Raw genomic sequence first — 20290 nt, 5'->3', positions numbered from 1 at the left:
GAGCAACAGTTCAGTGTTCAAGAGTATAAAAAATAGAGGCTGGAGAGACACCTCACTGGTTAAAAACACTTGCTGTTCTTGTAGAGAATCTGAGTTTGATTCCACTACATTGGGCGATTCCAAACCACCTGTAACTCCAGCTCCAGAGGGATCCAATGCTTCTATCTTATGAAGAAAATACAAATAATTTAAAAATATTTATAATAACATATGCACAGCATTTATAATGCTGTTGTTAATAGCAGTAGGGAGGAGACAACCCATATTATATCCATCAGAAGGAAATGGCTCACTAAACTATTATATGCCACCACATCTCTGAAACACCAGACTATGAAAATTAAGGAGAAATATCGCTATAAATTACTGACCTGGTTTCTAGGTTCAGGGGGCCAATAGGTAAAGGCACCTGCCACCAAACCTGAAGGTCCCAAGACTGTGGCACAGTTCCTCTTCCATCAATAAAAACGTGAAATAAAAAGTATTAAAGCGAGAGTCGGGAAGCTATGCAGTTTCTCCATTTTGTTTTGGAGTAGTTCAAAGAGTAGAACTGTGAAAACAGAAGGAAGCATGAAAAGCTTCACACTGGGGACAAATGTGTGAGCAAATGCTAGATGGCGTCTGTGTATTGCGAAACTGAGCCACAGGTAAGTATCCTCAAACAATAACACTGTGGAAATTATAGAGTATTTTAAAGTGAAGAAAAACAAATATATACACCAGTATATATGTAGATGTGAAAACTTGCGAAGCTGAGGATGCGGTTCAGGAGTAGAGCAAATGTTATCAGAATCCAGGCCCTGGGTTCAAGTCTTAGCACCAAAATAAACAAACTTCTGGAATATATTGCTTAGAGTCAAATTAAGATATATATTCCAAAAGGAAAAAGCCCCAGCCCTCCTCCTGTCCAAAAAAAACCTGCTATATCTAGAAACCTACTTTAAGATGTGAGAAAATCTACAAGATACATTCATGGAAACTCGAAGGCAGAAATCATAAAGGTAAAAGAATTAGTCCATGGTGTGAGGTATACTCGGATCACAGGCAGCAGATCCTGAGTTCCAGCCCGAGCTACAGAGTTTTCAGGCCAGCCATGGTTACAAAGTGAGTCAGTCACCCACCCCCAAACAAAAGTATTTAGTGAAGAAATATTTTAACCAGGATATACTTTATTTGTTTGTTTGTTTGTTTTTGGAGCTGGGGACTGAACCCAGCGCCTTGCGCTTGCTAGGCAAGCGCTCTACCACTGAGCTAAATCCCCAACCCCCAGGATATACTTTAAAAATGAAGTAGCATGGTCATTTATGAGGGAAAGAAAGGCTCAGATAACTACTATACAAAGTGAAGGAGACACCATTACAAATCTCAAATACATCAAAATAACACAACCTTATTGCAACATACTGGACATTTAGCAGAAATGTAAGAATTCCCTCCCTCTACTCAAAGGATAAACAGGCTGAGAAAGAAATTAAGGAAATGACACCCTTCACAATAATCCCAAATAATATAAAATATCTTGGTGTGACTGTAACCAAGCAAGTGAAAAATCTGTATGATAAGAACTTCAAGTCTCTAAAGAAAGAAATTGAGGAAGATCTCAGAAGATGGAAAGATCTCCCATGCTCATGGATTGGCAGGATTAATATAGTAAAGATGGCCATTTGGCCAAAAGCAATCAAGTGCAATCCCCATCAAAACTCCTACTCAATTCTTTATGCAGATAGAAAGAGCAATTTGCAAATTCATTTGGAATAACAAAAAACCCAGGATGGGTGAAAACTATACTCAACAATAAAAGAGCTTCTGGGGGAATCACCATCCCTGAACTCAAGCAGTATTACAGAGCAATAGCCATAAAAAACTGTATGATATTGGTACAGAGACAGGCAGATAGATCAGTGGAACAGAGTTGAAGACCCAGAAATGAACGCACACACCTATGATCACTTGATCTTTGACAAAGGAGCTAAAACCATCCAATGGAAGAAAGATAGCATTTTCAACAAATGGTGCTGGTTCAACTGGAGGTCAGCTTGTAGAAGAATGCAAATCGATCCATTCTTATCACCATGTACAAAGCTTAAGTCCAAGTGGATCAAGGACCTCCACGTCAAACCAGATACACTCAAACTAATAGAAGAAAAAGTGGGGAAGAGTCTCAAACATATGGGCACAGGGGAAAATTTCCTGAACAAAACACCAATGGCTTATGCTCTAAGATCAAGAATCGACAAATGGGACCTCATAAAACTGCAAAGCTTCTATAAGGCAAAGGACACTGTCATTAGGACAAAACGGCAACCAACAGATTGGGAAAAGATTTTACCAATCCTACATCTGATGGAGGGCAAATATCCAAAATATACAAAGAACTCATGAACTTAGACTGCAGGAAGACAAATAACCCTATTAAAAATTGGGGTACACAGTGAACTAGATTGTTGGGGGGAGGGCAGCAATGGGGGGAGGATGGGGAGGGGAACACCCATAAAGAAGGGAGGAGGAGGGATTAGGGGGATGTTTGCCCGGAAACCGGGAAAGGGAATAACACTCGAAATGTATATAAGAAATACTCAAGTTAATAAAAGAAAAAAAAATGGGGTACAGAGCTAAGCAAAACATTCTCAACTGGGGATTAGCGAATGGCCAAAAAGCACCTAAAGAAATGTTCAACATTCTTAGTCATCAGGGAAATGCAAATCAAAACAACCCTGAGATTCCACCTCACACCAGTGAGAATGGCTAAGATCAAAAACTCAGGTGACAGCAGATGCTGGCGAGGATGTGGAGAAAGAGGAACACTCCTCCATTGTTGGTGGGATTGCAAACTGGTATAACCACTCTGGAAATCAGTCTGGAGGTTCCTCAGAAAATTGGGCATTGTACTACCTGAGGACCCAGCTATACCTCTCCTGGGCATATACCCAAAAGATGCTTCAACATACAACAGAGACACATGCTCCACTATGTTCATTGCAGCCTTATTTATAATAGCCAGAAGCTGGAAAGAACCCAGATGCCCTTCAACAGAGGAATGGATACAGAAGATTTGGTACATCTACACAATGGAGTACTACCCAGCTATCAAAAACAATGACTTCATGAAATTCATAGGCAAATGGAATGAACTAGAAAATATCCTGAGTGGTGTAACTCAATCACAGAAAAACACATTTGGTATGCTCTCATTGATAAGTGGATATTAGCTTAAAAGCTCGAATTACCCAAGACGCAATCTGCAGACCACAGGAAGCTCAAGAAGAAAAATGACCAAAATGTGGATGCTCCCACTCCATCTTAAAAGGGGAGAAAATATCCATAGGATGGGGATATGGAAGCAAAGTTTAGAGCAGCGACTCAAGGAACAGCCATTCAGAGCCTGCCCCACATGTGGCTAATATATATACAGCCACCAAAACTAGATAAGATTGATGTAGCTAAAAAAATGCATTCTGGATATAGATCTCTCTTGAGAGACATATCCAGAGCATAGCCAATACAGAGGTCAATGCTAGCAGCAAGCCATCGAACTGAGAACAGGACCCCCTTGGGGGGGAATTAGAGGAAGGATTGAAAGAGTTGAAGGACTCAAGTTCAATCCCATAAGAACAACAATGTCAACCAACGAGAACTTCCAGGGACTAAACCACTACCGACTATACATGGCCTGACCCAGGGCTCCAACTGCATATGTAGCAGAGAATAGCCTTGTTGGGGCACCAGTGGAAGGGAAAGCCCTTGGTCCTGCCAAGGTTGGAACCCCAATGCAGGAGAATATGAACGGGGCAATAAGGGGGATGTATAGGGGGAATACCTGTATGGGGGAGGGGGAGGGGAGGGAATGGGGGTTTATGGATAGGAAACCGGGAAGGGGAATAACATCTGAATTGTAAGTAAAGAAATAGATCTAATAAAAAGAAATTAAAAAAAAAAAAGAATTCCTGGATAAATTCAGCCTACAGATAGATGGTTATTTTCTCTCTTTGTTGCTAACAGTGATTGAATAGTCTTGTCACATTCTGATTTTGCCACTACTACTTAAGAAGAAGGAACAGGCTCTTTAAAACTGTTTTTAGAAAATGCAAAACAAGTAAAGCTTGCCAACTCACGATGAGACTAGGTGACGCAGACTCTGAAAGCTGGCAATTACAGTTCAGAACTGAAAATAAGACTCGTGTGGTGACGGAGACCCATCATGTCAGCATGTGGGAGGTGCAGGCAAAAGCTGGTTTTGTAGACTATTCACTGTACCATTTGACATCTCAAGATAATTTTCAATAACATTAATGTTGGGAGTCACCATGGAGGTCCCAGTCCTGCTACATTGTGTCTGGCCTCTGCCGACAGTCTGGCCTGCGAGACGGGTCTTCAGCATTTTCTCTTTCACGTCCTCGGTTGTGAGTCGTAAGAGTGGAGGCCCGAGGGTGCAGCAGACCCCCTCTTTTTGACTATCAAGTGCCATCACCGCTATGGCCCTCTTCTCTCTCCTTGAGCATCTTCTGCAAGAAGCAGATGCACATGTTGATGGTTGAATTGGATGCTGCGGGGAAGATGACAATTCTGTATAAATTGAAATAGGGGAGATAGTCACCACCATTCCTACCATTGGTTTTAATGTGGGAACAGTAGAATATAAGAGCATTTGTTTCACAGTATAGGATATTGGTGGTCAAGATAAAATTAGGCCTCTCTGGAGGCATTACTTCCAGAATACCCAGGGTCTCATTTTCGTGGTTGATAGCAATGATGTGAAAGAATTTCAGGAAGGAGTGCAGAAAATGCTTCTGGCAGATGAGCTGCAGGACACTGTGCTGCTGCTTTTTACAAACACAGGATTTGCCAAATGCTATGGCCATCAGTGAGATGACGGATAAGTTAGGTCTTCAGTCTGTCCGCAACACCACATGGTATGTCTAAGCCACTTGTGCTACACACAAGGATCTGGTCTGTGTGAGGACCTGAATTAGCTGCTAAGTGAACTTTCAAAAGGTTAATTAAACTGGATAACTAACCAAGGACATGCTTGATAGAATTGGTCTAGGCTTGTTACTACAAAATTACTTTGCATCTTGGTTATTAAAGGATATCTGAGACAGGTTTAGGCAGAAATTACAGCTGTTTAAAACTTGTTTTGTTGCCAATTATTGTTTACCAAGAACAATGTTACTATTTAACAATATGCTTGGATTTAAGAGAAATTCCCCTTGGGAAAGAAAAGTATCCATTATTAAACTTCCCCTGAACCTAAATGCCTGGATAGATAGCTATTGTGACACCTTTAAACAAATCTGTTTTGAGTGTTTTTTGAGCCCACCAATAATGTTTTAAAGTTATTCCGTTGATACTTACTGATACCTTTATCATAACTCTGACAGTCTGCTGATTTAAAAATGCAGCACTCCATTTATATTTATTTCTGCCCCTTGCCAAAAAAGATTTTTCTAATAATGCTTGTACTAGCAGGGGCATGCTCCGAAATACTGTTCAGTTTTCTTGTACTGAGGATTCCCCACCTCCCTTGCATTATTGACTCCTGGCTTCTATCGACCAAGCTTTGATGTCGTTTGGATTTGATAGCTAATTCTGTGCTGGTTGCAAAGAGTTCATATTGAGAGAATTTTTTACTCAGCAGACTGTCTTCCTCTATATTGTTATCTTTTATATGTTGCATGTTGCTTTTGGAGTCAGCTTGACTCTTTGTACAGTATACGATAGTTCTGCTGGTATTTTACTGTTTATTGATGAACGTATCTTCATTAAAAATTTTTTGAAAACTCATCAAATTCAATGAATAGGTTTTCTTCATAACCCATTTGGAATTATTCATAATAAAATATTTAAAACAAAACAAAATGTTAATGTTGGAAGCATTTGAAGGACTTTGCACTCACAGGACTGATAGACAAAAAAATATTAGATAAAATTAACCTTCCTCCAAAAGGCTTTAAAATGTATCAGATAAATCACTAGATAGATGCTGTTTTGGTTTGTCGTCTCAGAGTAAGAACACATAGCAATTAAGACAATGATACAAGAAAGAAAAGTCAGCTAGTGTTTGTGTATTTATGTGAGGGATCCCTGCAGGTGTCATGGCAGGCAGGAAAAGTGAACCTTGGAGAGGTGAGAATGAAAACTTGGTTCACCCCAACTTGGTCAACAGGCTGGGTTGAATTTCCAGAATCTGATGCCAGGAGGTTGGTTCATTGCCAGCCCATTTAAATACAGTATAATTTGGAAAAACATTTCCAGGTATAACACAATCCCTAGTACACAAGGACACATAATTATGTTGAAACTCAACTCAGGGTATGTGTCATTCTGCCAAGAAGTAAGTTCTGGAGATAAGCTATCTGTGCTAAGGAAGGATCTGGCGTGGTCTCTGTCATACAGATAGTGTAAAGGTCATTTGTGATTTTAGCCACCTTAAGTCCTAGAGGTAGGAGCTTGGGGAAGCCTCTGGCTATACAGATAGCATAAGGGTCATTTAGATACTAGCCATACCCCGCTCATGGTTGTGGAAGCTTAATATGGCCTGACCCAGCGGAGAACGCAGATCACCAAGCTGTTGATCACTTCCAATTCCCAACCTTCTGGATGGAAAAACAGGAATTTCCTCCTTGAGGAGACACACCTGTGTGATTAACATTCCCAGTCTCCCTAGTGATCTGTGGGTGCAAGGACCTTCAAATGCTCCCAACATTAATGATATTGAAAATTATTTTTGAGATGTCAGGTTATACAGTGATTATTCTACTAAAAAAAAGTTTGCTGGGTGGAGGGGCACACACCTTTAATCCCAGTACTCGGGAGGCAGAAGCGGGTGGATCTCTGAATTTGAGGCCAGCTTGGTCTACAGAGTGAGTTCCAGGACATCTAGGGCTACAGAGAAACCCTGTTTCGATAAACAAACAAACAAACAAACAAACAAAGTTTTGTGGGACTCAGAATTTAGGGCTGTTCATAGAAGGTTGCTCCGTATGTGTGAATCCTGAGCATGGGTCCTAGCAGCCTACTGACACAGGAAGTGGAATAGTAGTGTGTGTGGTTTACTTCAGATAATCTTGTGAGGCAAGTAATAGATAAAGAGAACAAGAACAAATACATTTTCCTAGTATCTGAAATTGTTTTAAAAGGATAAGTAGGTTTGTGATACTACCTTTTCTATTATTCATAGTCCTTCAAAATGTATCTGATAATTCTTAAAGGTTTAAAAATGAACCAAATGCTTTCTAGTTAAACCAGAGACATTTTTGTTGTTTACAGCTAGTACTAAGTATCAGAGATACAGGCATAGGATGTATCCGCCGGGGCTGGAAAGACGCCTCAGTGGTAAGGGTACTTGCAGAGGACCTGAGTTCCTTCCCACCACCATCATGTCAGCTCACAAACCCTGTAACTTCAGCTCCAGGGGCATCTGACGACTGCATTGACACACACATGTCCACATATACACACAATTAAATAAACCTTACATGTTAAATAAATATACATAATTAAAGTAAATCTTACAAAAACAATAACAAAAAAACAAAACAGGATCAATTACTTCAATAAAAAGGTTTTGGAGGCTTTTTATTGGGATTTGCTGAGTGGTTAAAAGGCCTTAAAAAAATCTTTAAAAGAAAATAGGAGTAAATGTTTCCGTAGAAACTGCTTTGGTGACCTGATAGGTGCTCCATGGTTAAGACTGGTCACCACCAAGCCTAATGGTACCTCAATCCCCTGAACCTGGACAGTCCTCTGACCTCCATAAAATGCCAAGTGTAATTTGAGTGGAAATGACAGTGGAACAGTTGTGGAATGTAAGTTTCCAATAGACAAACTGGACACTGTGTTCCTCTTAACAAAATGTATAGCTCACAGCAAATGAGAGACCTAGAAAGCTAGCAAGCACACTGTGGGCAGGGTGTGAAGTACTGTGACATTGCCAAGGAGCTTCAGTGACATTATAAAAGATTAACTTGTCATTCAGCTCTTACCATTAACACAGACAGCTTCTAAGAGAAGAAAGGAGATACCAGTGGGGCCTGATGTAGAAGATCTACCTGGGGGTTGGGGATTTAGCTCAGTGGTAGAGCGCAAGGCCCTGGGTTCGGTTCCCAGCTCCGAAAAAAAAAAAAAAAAAAAAAAGAAGATCTACCTGGTAGACAGGACACAGGACAGAAAGGTGAGGCGAGCTCGGTACAGCTTAGAGCTGGGAGAGCTCTTCCTGGGAAATGAAGACTGGAAACATTACTGTCTGACACTTAACACAGAGAGATCCAGAAACCAAAGAAATACTTCTCATACAAAAGACTAATACTGCAGTGATAGATAACTTCCATGTTCAGTGGAAGCATCCTTCAGACAGAATTAAGACAGCTTTACAAATGGAAAACTAAGAGCCGTTTGTCTTGCCTTCCGCAGACCTGTGCTACCAGAAGTGACAATGGAAGTCCCTCCTGTGAAGAGGAAAGGACCCTAACAGAAAGTGAGGATCCTCAGGAGCAAGTGGAGGTCAGCAGACATGGTAAATATCCACCTAAAGAAAAGCACTGTTGTCATCCTTCTCAGTTCTATTAAAAGATGTAGGGCTGTTGCTGTAAAATTATTAAAAAAAAAAAATGCTGTCTTTTCCCCTGCTCTAGCTCTGGCACCGTAGTGCCCCAAGATAATCTGGTAGACATCTTCATCTCAGTCCGCCAAGCTCTACTCCATTCCACATCACACTGCCAATGGCTTCTCTCTGAGCCTGGCAACAATCTCTCTCCCCATCCAGTTCCCAAGGCAGGTTGCTACCATGCCAGAAATAGACATCCCAATTCCATGGAGGCCTAGTGTCTCCAGCCACCATACACTCTCTTGAACTACTCTCTTGAACTTAAATTGCCACATGAAAGAACACACAACACAGTAACCTCTGAGCCAATTAATAATACATAATTGCCCATCTAGGCACACAAAATCTTGTACACATCCATCCCTTAAGAATATTCGTAACAACCAGTAACTGTGCAGAGAGGAATCTTAACATCCGCCTCCATGTTCTCCCGGCCAATTCTCTCTCTTCCCGTTCCAGTCTCTTCCTCCTCCCTCAAACTTTTCTCCCGACCCTCCTCCTTTCTTGTCCAATATCAGGCCTTGTTCTGTCTTGTACCTGCCTTCACCTGTATGACATCATCCTACATATGGCTCGTTATCACATAATAGTCCCCTAGAGTTTTGAATGTGCTTATTGCCTAAATACATACTAACACTAGTACATAAAACTGTCAGAAAAAGCTGGTGCAGTGGTACATGCCTCTGATTCCAGCACCGAGGAGACAGAGGCAGGAGGATCTTTGTGAGTTTGAGGCCATACTTTATTGAGTTCCGTGACAGCCAAGAATGCACAGAGAGACCCTGTATCAAAAGACAAAAACAAAAACCAATGAAACAGGCAAACCAAACCCCTCAAAATCAAAAATAAAACCCACAAAAACAAAACCGAATGAGCAAAACAAACAACAAAAAACTTCTGTAGAGTGACAAGAAAATATATGCCGTGGAGGAAGTAGGAAAGATCGATATGCTTTCATGATCTCTGTTGACATTTTACATTAAAACAAACAAACGATGTTCTAGTTGAACTCTGAAAGGCTGAGTTAGAGTGGCAGGAGAGGTGGCTTGCTGGCTAAGAGCACTTGCTGTTCTTCCAGCTGACCAGGTTCTATTCCCAGTCCCTGCAGAATGGCACCAGCCACCTGCAACTCCAGGTCCAGGGGATCTGATACCCTCCATGGACACCGGTCAGACACGTGCTGCACATATACACACATATGTATTTATACATATCATACACATAAAATAAATGCATCATTTTTAAATGACTGAGTTGTATATCATAATCGTAGAGAAACTACTAAATAATACAAAGAAGCATAGTTAATGAAGCAATAAAAAGTTTTAAATGAAATACTAAAAATATTTGAATTATCTTTTAAAATTATGTAAGAGGAGGAATAAGAACAATTGCAACAGAGTTTAAAAAAAAAAGAACCAAATTATAAAATTGAATAAATCTAATGAGTGTGTTTTAGGACAGCCAGGGCTACACAGAGAAACACTGACTTGAAAAAACAAACATGAAAAAATCAGAAAACAAAACCCAGTATAAGTATAGAGAGTTCACCCTTGTCAAACAGAGAACAGAGGCTAGCTGTGGTGGTGCATGCCTGAATCCCAGCATTTGGGAAGCAGAGGCAGGAAGATGAGAAAAGAACTCAGGGTGAGCCTTGGCTACACAGCAAGGTCAAGGATAGCCTGGGGTATGTCTGACCTCCAGTCAGCTAAAAATGAACTAAAACGGAAGTAAATGAATGGAGAAAGTTAGGGGTTGGGGATTTAGCTCAGTGGTAGAGCGCTTGCCTAGCAAGCACAAGGCCCTGGGTTCAGTCCCCAGCTCCGGAAAAAAAAAAAAAAAGAAATTATACTATGAATGGACAAAGTTACACAAGGCAAATACCAAACAAATATCATAGGCAAAGAATATGGAGTGTTCAGTGGGTTTAGGCTGAGGGTAAGACAGAGATAAACAATGGTGTTCTGACATTAAAGATGGAGGCTTCATTGTGAAAGTGTAATGGTAAGTGTCTGTGTGTATCGTCTGTCCTCTTAAAATACAAAAAACCCCCAAACATTTAGGTGGCAGGACATTTTAACATCCTAAATGAAATTTTAAAAAAACAGAAGACATGGCAAATAATCTTATGAATTGTCTTGGTCTGATAGATATTTAGGGAATACCACACCCTACAAATTCTAAATATTAATTTTTTCCATGTACATATAATATGTTCTTAAAGAAAGCATCTGGTGGATGATGATTAAAAGAACAGAGTATATTCTCTTATCACAACAAAATTAAAATATTATCTAACAATAGTGTTAAGCAAAATAGCAAATATTTTAAAAGGTAACAACAAACTACTAAAAAGATCAGAGAAAAAAGAAAAAATCAAAAGGAATATTAAAAACCACTTCTATGGGGTTGGGGATTTAGCTCAGTGGTAGAGCGCTTGCCTAGGAAGCACAAGGCCCTGGGTTCGATCCCCAGCTCCGAAAAAAAGAACCAAAAAAAAAAAAAAAAAAAAAAACCACTTCTATCCAGACTATATGAAAATACAGTGCACTGTAAGGCAAATTAGTGTTTGCAGGCCACAAAGCTCTGACTGCTTACAGCAGAAAAGAAGAGGATTGGTTGAGTGCCTCAGCATTGCCAGGCCCCACGTTCAGTCACAGCTCAGAAGAGAAAATTTAAAAGTTCTAGAATCAACAGCCTAAAATTACATCCTAAGAAGCTACTATAAAGCCATCATGATGGCACAGGCTGTGAGTCCCAGCACTTGGGAGGCAGAGGCAGGTGGATCTCTTGAGTTTGAGGCCAGCCTGGTCTATAGAGCGAGTTCCAGCACAGCCAGGGCTACACAGAGAAATTCTGTCTTAAAAACAAAAACAAAAAAACCAAACAAACAGAAAGAAGAAGCTATAATGAGAAAATACAAAGTAAATCCAGTACAGAAAGCAGATGAGCAGACATGGACAGTCCAGGACCAGAGAATAGACCAAATCCAACTCTGAAAGATAACACTGGCTCCTGAATGCCGGGCAGTGGTGGTGCAAATCCCAGCACTTGGGAGGCAGAGGCAGGTGGATCTCTGTGAGTTCGAGGGCAGCCTGGTCTATAGAGTGAGTTCCAGGTCAGCCAGGACTACGCAGAGAAGCCCTGTCTCAAACACACAAACAAACAAACACACAAACAAGCATCTTAAGGAACATACAAAATAAACCTATAATTCATGAAGTAATTAATGCATGGACACAGCATTAAGATTCGAAAGTCACTTGTGATTTTTATATACTGGAGCAAATATTTATTTGTAGGTGTATTTGTTTGTTTATTGCAGCTATGAGGTCCTGGGGATTGAACCTAAGCTCTCAAGTGCGTGCTAAGTATGTGCTACAGTCCTAACCCCTAGATTCTGTTTCTTGAAATTGTGCTGGATAAATAGTACTTACATGCTCTCTATCTGGAAAATCTTAAACTTTGATCACAGCTTTTTACTATATGTATGTATGTATGTATGTATGTATGTATGTATGTATGTATATGATGAAGAGAGAATAAGCAGAATTTATAAAATAACCCCAAAAAGCAGGTACACCACGTTTATGGTTTGTAATACTCAAGATTACTGAGATGCCATCTCTAACCAAATTGATCACTATAAAAGACATAGTCACAAAACTCCAATGGGGAATTGGAGAGAACATGGTAACCTGATTCTAAAATGAATACATGCAGAGAGACAAGCTCACAACCAGATGCCTTTGCACAGCAAATGAAATCGTTTACAGGCCCAAGTCAATATTGCATCTTGTTACCCTTGTGGGAGAACTGGAGTGCCTGTGTGCTGCTGCTGGGAATGCAGCACTCTAAAATCAGTTAGCCAGCTTGTGGGTTATGTAAGAGACTGGACAAGGCCTGAGGAGTTGGCTGAGTCAGAGAAGTATGTGCCGTACAAGCATGATCTGTGTTTAAAAACAAACAGCATGGGCCAGGCTTGGTGGTGCGCACCTTTAATTCCCCACTGGGGAGGCAGAGGCAGGCAGATCTCTGAGTGAGTCCCGGAACAGCCAGGGCTACCCACAGACAAACTCTGTCTCAAACAAACAAATGACAACAGCAACACCAAGACGAAGACAAACCGAGACAACAGCAAACAACACACACACACAAACACACTCTAGCAACAACAAAAACCCACACCTGTATTCTCAGCTGGGGCATGGAATGGGGGGTTGGGTAGGGTGGGAGTGGGGTGGCACAGATACAGGGGGTCCTGGTGGCTGGCTGACTAGACAGTGAGCTTCAGGTTCAGGGAGAGACATCATCTCAAAACAGTAACAAAGATATGTAGCATGACCCCCTGGCCTCTGTATGTATGTACACATGCATGCACATGCACCCCATGCACAGATGCACAGACACAGGTGAGCATAACCCTTAGATTTAAACACAAGTGAACCACGTGATCCCAGCCATTCTTCCATGAGGAATTTGCCCAAGAGTAAGGAGTTCATGCAGACTCTTGTATTCTGATGCCGTTGATTTACATAGAAGCTTTATTCTTACTTTCTCGGATGGGAAACAGCTAAACTGTTGAGTATGGGACACACGAATACAGAAATTATAGACATGAAATACAAACCTGACACAATAAAGCTTAAGCATGAAATAAATCCTGCTAAATGGAGGAACCCACCAACTTTTATAAAATGATTTCATTCCTAACATATAAAAGCCATGTTGCATGCCTGCGACAGTTATGTTGGGAATTTGTTGTCTTCTTATATCTTCTGTTCCTAGGAACTTGGTGGACCAAGTTTGAGCTGTAGAGAGAGTTCAGTGGTGGGGCACATGCTAAGTATGTGTGACTGTCTGGTTTCAGTCCCTATGACCATACATCTAAAACACACAACATGAATGGTCTCCTAATGGTCCAAGAGTGATCAGTTCCCTCCAAGGGCTTAGGTATTGGTATGCAAATAGTGAGAGATGGGACTTTTCAGAAGTGATTACAATATAATGGCTCACATAATGAATGGATTAATCCATTGATGAACTTAAAATTTGATGCTATGGGGAGGTAGGGCCTGACTGGAGGGCATGGATCACAGATAGCAGCTTTTAAAGTCTATTTCTTGGCCTTGTCTCTTCCTTTCCATACATTCTCTTTGCTTCCTGGCCAAAAGGTAGGCAACTGTGCACACACTCTCTTTGTTGTGATGACTAAAACATGACAAATTAACCTGGATACGGTGGGGAAGAAAGATCTGTAACCCCCAGCACTTGGGAGGTGAAGCAGGAGTATTTTAGGTTTATGGACAGCCGGGGAAGTGTGGTGAGACCTTGTCTCAAAAAATAAATACCACCACTAAAAACTTTAAAAGAACAAAAACACATTTTACACATAAAATTTATTATAGCGAATAGGTTACATTTCAATAAAAGGTATTTTTAAAATGATACATTCCCACCAATCCAAATAAAGCTGTTCTCATGACTGTACGTGGGAAAAGAGAAATAGACAAAACCCTACAGAACTGAAAAGAGGGAAGGAAGAGGCTATGGCAGCTTGGCAACTGAGTGCCTGTAAGGACACACCCAGGACTGATTGTCCAGAAAGAAAGCTTCAATAAGAAAATGCAAATCATATGCTCTGGGAATACAAACAGTTCTACTCATCGGATTTGGGGCCAGTGCGCGGCTCAGTGGGTGCTTGCCACTAAGCCCGATGACCTGAGTTCAATTCCTACTTCTCACATGGTAGAAGGAGGGAATTAATTCCTGCAAGCTGTCCTGTGACCAACACATCTATGCTACACAAACAGAATAAATAAGTTTAAAAGTAATTTAAACTTTTTTATTGGTTATTTTATTTGTTTACATTTCAAATGTTATCCCTTTCCTGGCATCCCCTCTATAAGACCCCATTCTGTCTCCCATTCCCCCTGCCTCTATGAGAGTGATTCCCCCACCTACCCACCCACTCCCACCTCACCACCCTAGCATCCCCTTATGCTGGGGCATCAAATCTCAGTGAGTAAATACTATGTGTGTTCTTTTGTGACTGGGTTACCTCACTCAGGATGATATTTTCCAGTTCCATCCATTTGCCTGTGAATTTCATAAAGTCATTGTTTTTGATAGCTGAGTAATATTCCATTGTGTACATGTACCACATTTTCTGTATCCATTCCTCTGTTGAAGGGCATCTGGGTTCTTTCCAGCTTCTGGCTATTATAAATAAGGCTGCTACGAACATAGTGGAGCACGTGTCTTTGTTGTATGTTGGAGCATCTTTTGGGTATATGCCCAGAAGTGGTAAAGCTGGGTCCTCAGGTAGAGCTATTTCCAATTTTCTGAGGAACTGCCAGACTGTTTTTCAGAGTGATTATATCAGCTTGCATTCCTACCAGCAATGGAGGAGTGTTCTTCTTTTTCCACATCCTCGACAGCATCTGCTATTGCCTGAGTTTTTGAACTTAGTTATCCTGACTGGTGTGAGGTGGAATTTCAGGGTCATTTGATTTGTATTTTCCTGATGACTGATGTTGAACATTATTTAGGTCCTTCTCAGCCATTTGAGATTCCTCAGTTGAGAATTCTTTGTTTAGCTCTGTACCCCATTTTTAATAGTGTTATTTGTTTCTCCGAAGTCTAAGTTCTTGAGTTATTTGTATATATTGGAAATTAGCCCTCTACCAGATGTAAAGTTGGTAAAAATATTTTCCCAATTTATAGGTTGCCATTTTGTTCTATTGACAGTGTCCTACTGACATTGCCTTACAAAAGCTCTTCAATTTTATAAGGTTCCATTTGTCAGTAGTTGATTTTAAAACCTGAGCCATTGGTTTTTGTTCATGAAAATTTCCCCTGTGCAATGTGTTTGAAGCTATTTCCCACTTTCTCTTCTATTAGAAAGAATATCTGTTGTATCTGGTTTTATGTGGAGGTCCTTGATCTACTTGGACTTGAGCTTTATAAAAGGAGATAAGAATGGGTCAATTTGCATTCATCTACATGCCATCCGCCAGTTGAACCAGCACCATTTGTTAAATATGCTGTCTTTTTTCCATTGGATGGTTTTGGTTCATTTGCCAAAGATCAGGAGTCCATAGGTGTGCATGTTTATTTCTGGGTCTTCAATTCTATTCCATTGATCTACCTGTCTGTCTCTGTACCAATACCATATTTGTTTTTGTTTTGTTTTTTGTTTTTTGTTTTGTTTTGTTTATCACGATTACTCTGTAGTACAGCTTGAGGTCAGGGATGGTGATTCCCCTAGAAGTTTTCTCATTACTTAAAATAGTTTTCACTATCCTGGGTTTTTTGTTACTCCAAATGAATTAAAGAATTCCCCTTTCTAACTCTATGAAGAATTGAGTTAGAATTTTGATGGGGATTGCATTGAATCTGTAGATTGCTTTTGGTAAGATGGCCATTTTTATTATATTAATCCTGCCAATCCAGGAGCATGGGAGGTCTTTCCATCCTCTGAGGTCTTAGTTGATTTCTTTCTTCAGAGACTTGAAGTTCTTGTCATACAGATCTTTCACTTGCTTGGTTAAAATATTTTATACACCAAAATATAAATATTTTTACACCAAAATATTTTATATTATTTGGGACTATTGTGAAGGGTATCTTCTCCCTAATTTCTTTCTCAGCCCATTTATCCTTTGATTAGAGGAAGGCTACTGATTTGTTTGAGTTAATTTTATATTCAACCACTTTCCTGAAGTTTTTTATTGACCGCAGGAATTCTCTGGTGGACATTTTTGGACCACTTAAGTATACTATCATATCATCCACAAATAGTGATATCTTGACTTCTTCCTTTCCAATTTTTATTCCTGTGACCTCCTTTTGTTGTCTGATTGCTTTGGCTAGAACTTCGAGTACTATATTGAATAAGTAGGGAGAGAGTGGGCGTCTTGTCTAGTCCCTGATGTCAGTGGGATTGCTTCAACTTTCTCTCCATTTAGTTTAATGTTAGCCACTGGTTTGCTGTATATTGTTTTTGTTATGTTTACGTATGTACCTTGAATTCCTGATCTTTTCAAGGCTTTTAACATGAAGGGATGTTGTTTTTTGTCAAAGGCTTTCAGCATCTAATGAGATGATCATGTAGTTTTTTTTCTTTGAGTTTGTTTATATAGTGGATTACATTGTATATTAAACCATCCCTGCATCCATGGAATGAAGCCTACTTGATTATGATGGATGATCATTTTGATGTGTTCTTGGATTCGGTTTGCATGAATTTTACTGAGTATTTTTGCATTGATATTCATAAGGGAAATTGGTCTGAAGTTCTCTTTCTTTCTTTTTTTTTTTTCTTTTTTTTTGGAGCTGGGGACCGAACCCAGGGCCTTGCGCTTGCTAGGTAAGCGCTCTACCACTGAGCTAAATCCCCAACCCCCTGAAGTTCTCTTTCTTTGTTGGGTCTTTATGTGGTTTTAGGTATAAACTGTGGCTTCATAGAACAAATTAGGTGGTGTTCCTTCTGTTTCTATTTTGTGGAATAGTTTGAGAGGTATTGGTATTAGGTCTTCTTTGAAGGTCTGATAGAATTCTGCACTGAATCCATCTATCTGGTCCTGGGCTTTTTTTGGTTGGGAGACTTTTAATGACTGCTTCTATTTCTTTAGGAGTTATGGGACTGTTTAGATGGTTTTATCTGATCCTGATTTAACTTTGGTACTAGTATCTGTCTAGAAAATTGTCCATTTCATCCAGATTTCCAGTTTTGTTGAATATAGGTTTCTGTAGTAGGATATGATGATTTTTTGAATTTCCTCCATCTCTGTTGTTATGTCTCCCTTTTCATTTCTGATTTTGTTAATTTGGATGCTGTCTCTGGTCCCTTTAGTTAGGGCTAGGGTTTTATCTATCTTGTTGATTCTCTCAAGGAACCAGCTTTTGCTTTTGTTGATTCCTTGCATAGTTCTTTTTGTTTCTCCTTGGTTGATTTCAGCCCCTGAGTTTGACAATTTCCTGCCTCTACTCCTCTTGGGTGTGTTTGCTTCTTTTTGTTCTAGAGCTTTCAGTTGTGCTGTCAAACTGTCAGTGTATGCTCTCTCCAATTTCTTTATGGAGGCACTCAGCACTATGAGTTTTCCTCTTAGCACTGCTTTCATTGTGTCTCATAAGTTTGGGTATGTTGTGCCTTCATTTTCTTTAATTCTTTTTTTTATTGGATGTTTTAATTTACATTTCAAATGTTATTCCCTTTCCCGGTTTCCTGTCCATCAGCCCCTATCTCCTCCTCCTTTTTTATAAGGTCGTTCCCCCTTCCCTACCATTCCCCCTTCTCTTCCCCTCCCTGACATTCCCTTACACTGGGGGGCAAGCCTTGGTAGGACCAAGGGCTTCTCCTCCCATTGGTGCCCAACAAGGCCATTCTCTGCTACATATACAACTGGAGCCATGGGTGTGTCCATGTATACTCTTTGGGTAATGCTTTAGTCCCTAGGAGCTCTGGTTGGTTGGTATTGTTGTTCTTATGGGGTGGCAAACCTCTCAGCTCCTTCAATTCTTTCTCTAACTCCTCCAATGGGGACCCTGTTCTCAGGTCAATAGTTTGCTGCTAGCATTCACCTCTGTATTCATCACGCTCTGGCTGAGCCTCTCAGGAGACAGCTATAACAGGCTCCTGTCAACAAGCACTTCTTGGCATCAGCAATATTGTCTGGGTTTGGTGGCTGTATATATATGGCTGGATCCCCATGTGGGGCAGGCTCTGAATGGCCGTTCCTTCAGTCTCTGCTCCAAACTTTGTCTCCATATCTCCTCCTATGAATATTTTTATTCCCCATTTTAAGAAGGACTGAAGCATCTGCACCTTGGTCATTCTTCTTCTTGAGCTTCATGTGGTCTGTGGATTGTATCTTAGATAACTTGAGATTTTGGGCTAATATCCACTTATCAGTGAGTATATACCTACGTACTGTGTGTGTGTGTGTGTGTGTGTGTGTGTGTGTGTGTGTGTGTGACCTCACTGAGGATGACATTTTCTAGTTCCATCCATTTGCCTATGAATTTCATGAAGTCATTGTTTTTGATAGCTGAGTCTTCCTTTGTGATTTCTTTATTGTTTCTACTTCCACTTTTAAATCCTGGATGGTTTTGTTCAATTCCTTTACCTGTTTAGTTGTGTTTTCCTGTATTTTTTAAGGGATTTGTGTGTTTCCTATTTAAGGGCTTCTACATGTTTACCTGTGCTTGAAAAGCTCTCAGGGAGAACTTTCCCTCGGGATGGAGACCCTCCAACTCCAAAGACCAGACCGAGACACCACAGGATGCAATCAGCAAGAGGATTTGGTTTATTGTCGGGATACACAGGCACAGGCACCTGCGGGCGCTTCAGTCACTCGGGGGACTGGCGCGCCCCACGGAACCAAGGAAGGGCTTTTATAGGATTTTGGGGAGCAGAAGCAAGCATACAGAAGCAGATGCATGGTTACAGGGATATAATTGGTGGATTCTAATATGGCAAGGGTTTAGCCCGGGGGCAAGTTTCCTAGCTACCTTCCAGAAACATAACGGCTGACTCGGCCCCCCAAGAGTTTAGCCCGGGGGCAAGTTTCTTAGCTACCTTCTTGGAACATAACGGCTGACTCGGCCCCCCACCAGGGTGTGGGACCTCTCCCGGGGCTTTTCTCATTGTCAGGTGCTCAACGGCAGTCCTCCTGTTGCCAGGCCTTCAACCAAACACATCTTGTTTGGCAGCCGCTGTGTACTCAGTGTTCTAACCTTTCTCTGAACCAGTCATCTTAAATATAGCCTTGCAAAATGGCGTTACTGCTGCTAAGCTGGGGTCTTTCAGTGCTCTCCTATATATCTTTAAGGGAGTTATTGATGACCTCCTTATAGTCTTCTATCATCATCATGAGATGAGATTTTAGATCTGAATCTTGCTTTATAGATGTGTTAGGCTATCCAGGACTTGCTGTGGTTGGAGAACTGGCTTCTGATGTTGTCAAGTAGCATTGGCTTCTGTTGCTTATGTTCTTGTGCTTGCCTCTTGCCATCTGGTTATGTCTAGTGTTTGCTGGTCTTGCTGTCTCTGAGCGGAGCCTGTCCCTCTTGTGAGCCTGTGAGCCTGTTATCCTGGTTGTGTCAGAACTCTTGGGAGACCTGCTGTCTCTGTGATCCTTTTTTTTTTTCTTTTTTCTTTTTTTTTCGGAGCTGGGGACCGAACCCAGGGCCTTGCGCTTGCTAGGCAAGAGCTCTACCACTGAGCTAAATCCCCAACCCACTCTGTAATCCTTTTAATCTAGATGTGTCAGAAGTCCTGGGGCATGGACTGCCTCTGAGTGTGGGCAAAGTGGGTGGAGATCCAGAGCACAGAGTCTGCTCCTGGGCTCCAGTTCAAGCCTGTGATTCTGGACCTATCAGAAGTCCTGGGACATAAGCTGCCTCTTGGTATGGGTGGTTTGGGGAGGGTGGAGCAGAAGCTCTGCTCCCAGGGACAGGTATACCCTGAAGGAATGTGTGCTCTTACAGTCCTGCCATGTTGTACAATTCAATTTTTCCCATAGTCATATTAGTTGCCTTTAGACACACCAGAGCAAGTGTGGCTATAGTTGTGAGACATGTTGGCCAGCCTTTTGCTGAAAAGCATGTCTAAATTGTGCCAACTGTTAATATTTAGAATTCATTATATCTAACGAAAAGAGAGGGTGAAGCGAAACTAACCTG

The 20290-nt window shown here is 40.9% G+C and overlaps 1 protein-coding gene and 1 pseudogene across 1 annotated transcript in view; both read left to right on the top strand.

The window, feature by feature from the left end:
- Positions 4298-5842, top strand: Arf4-ps1 (ADP-ribosylation factor 4, pseudogene 1; annotated as a pseudogene).
- Positions 8405-20290, top strand: part of Baz2b (bromodomain adjacent to zinc finger domain, 2B) — a 242178-nt gene continuing 230292 nt past the window's right edge. Inside the window, 1 exon segment of the mRNA NM_001108260.1 lies at positions 8405-8512. The gene's annotated coding sequence lies outside the window, so the exon portion shown is untranslated.

The sequence above is a fragment of the Rattus norvegicus genome, chromosome 3 (assembly GCF_021556685.1).
Source record: "Rattus norvegicus strain SHRSP/BbbUtx chromosome 3, alternate assembly SHRSP_T2T, whole genome shotgun sequence".
Classification (NCBI taxonomy): domain Eukaryota; kingdom Metazoa; phylum Chordata; class Mammalia; order Rodentia; family Muridae; genus Rattus; species Rattus norvegicus.
The sequence above is the reverse complement of the archived record's forward strand: the minus strand, read 5'-3'. Positions and strand labels throughout refer to the sequence as shown.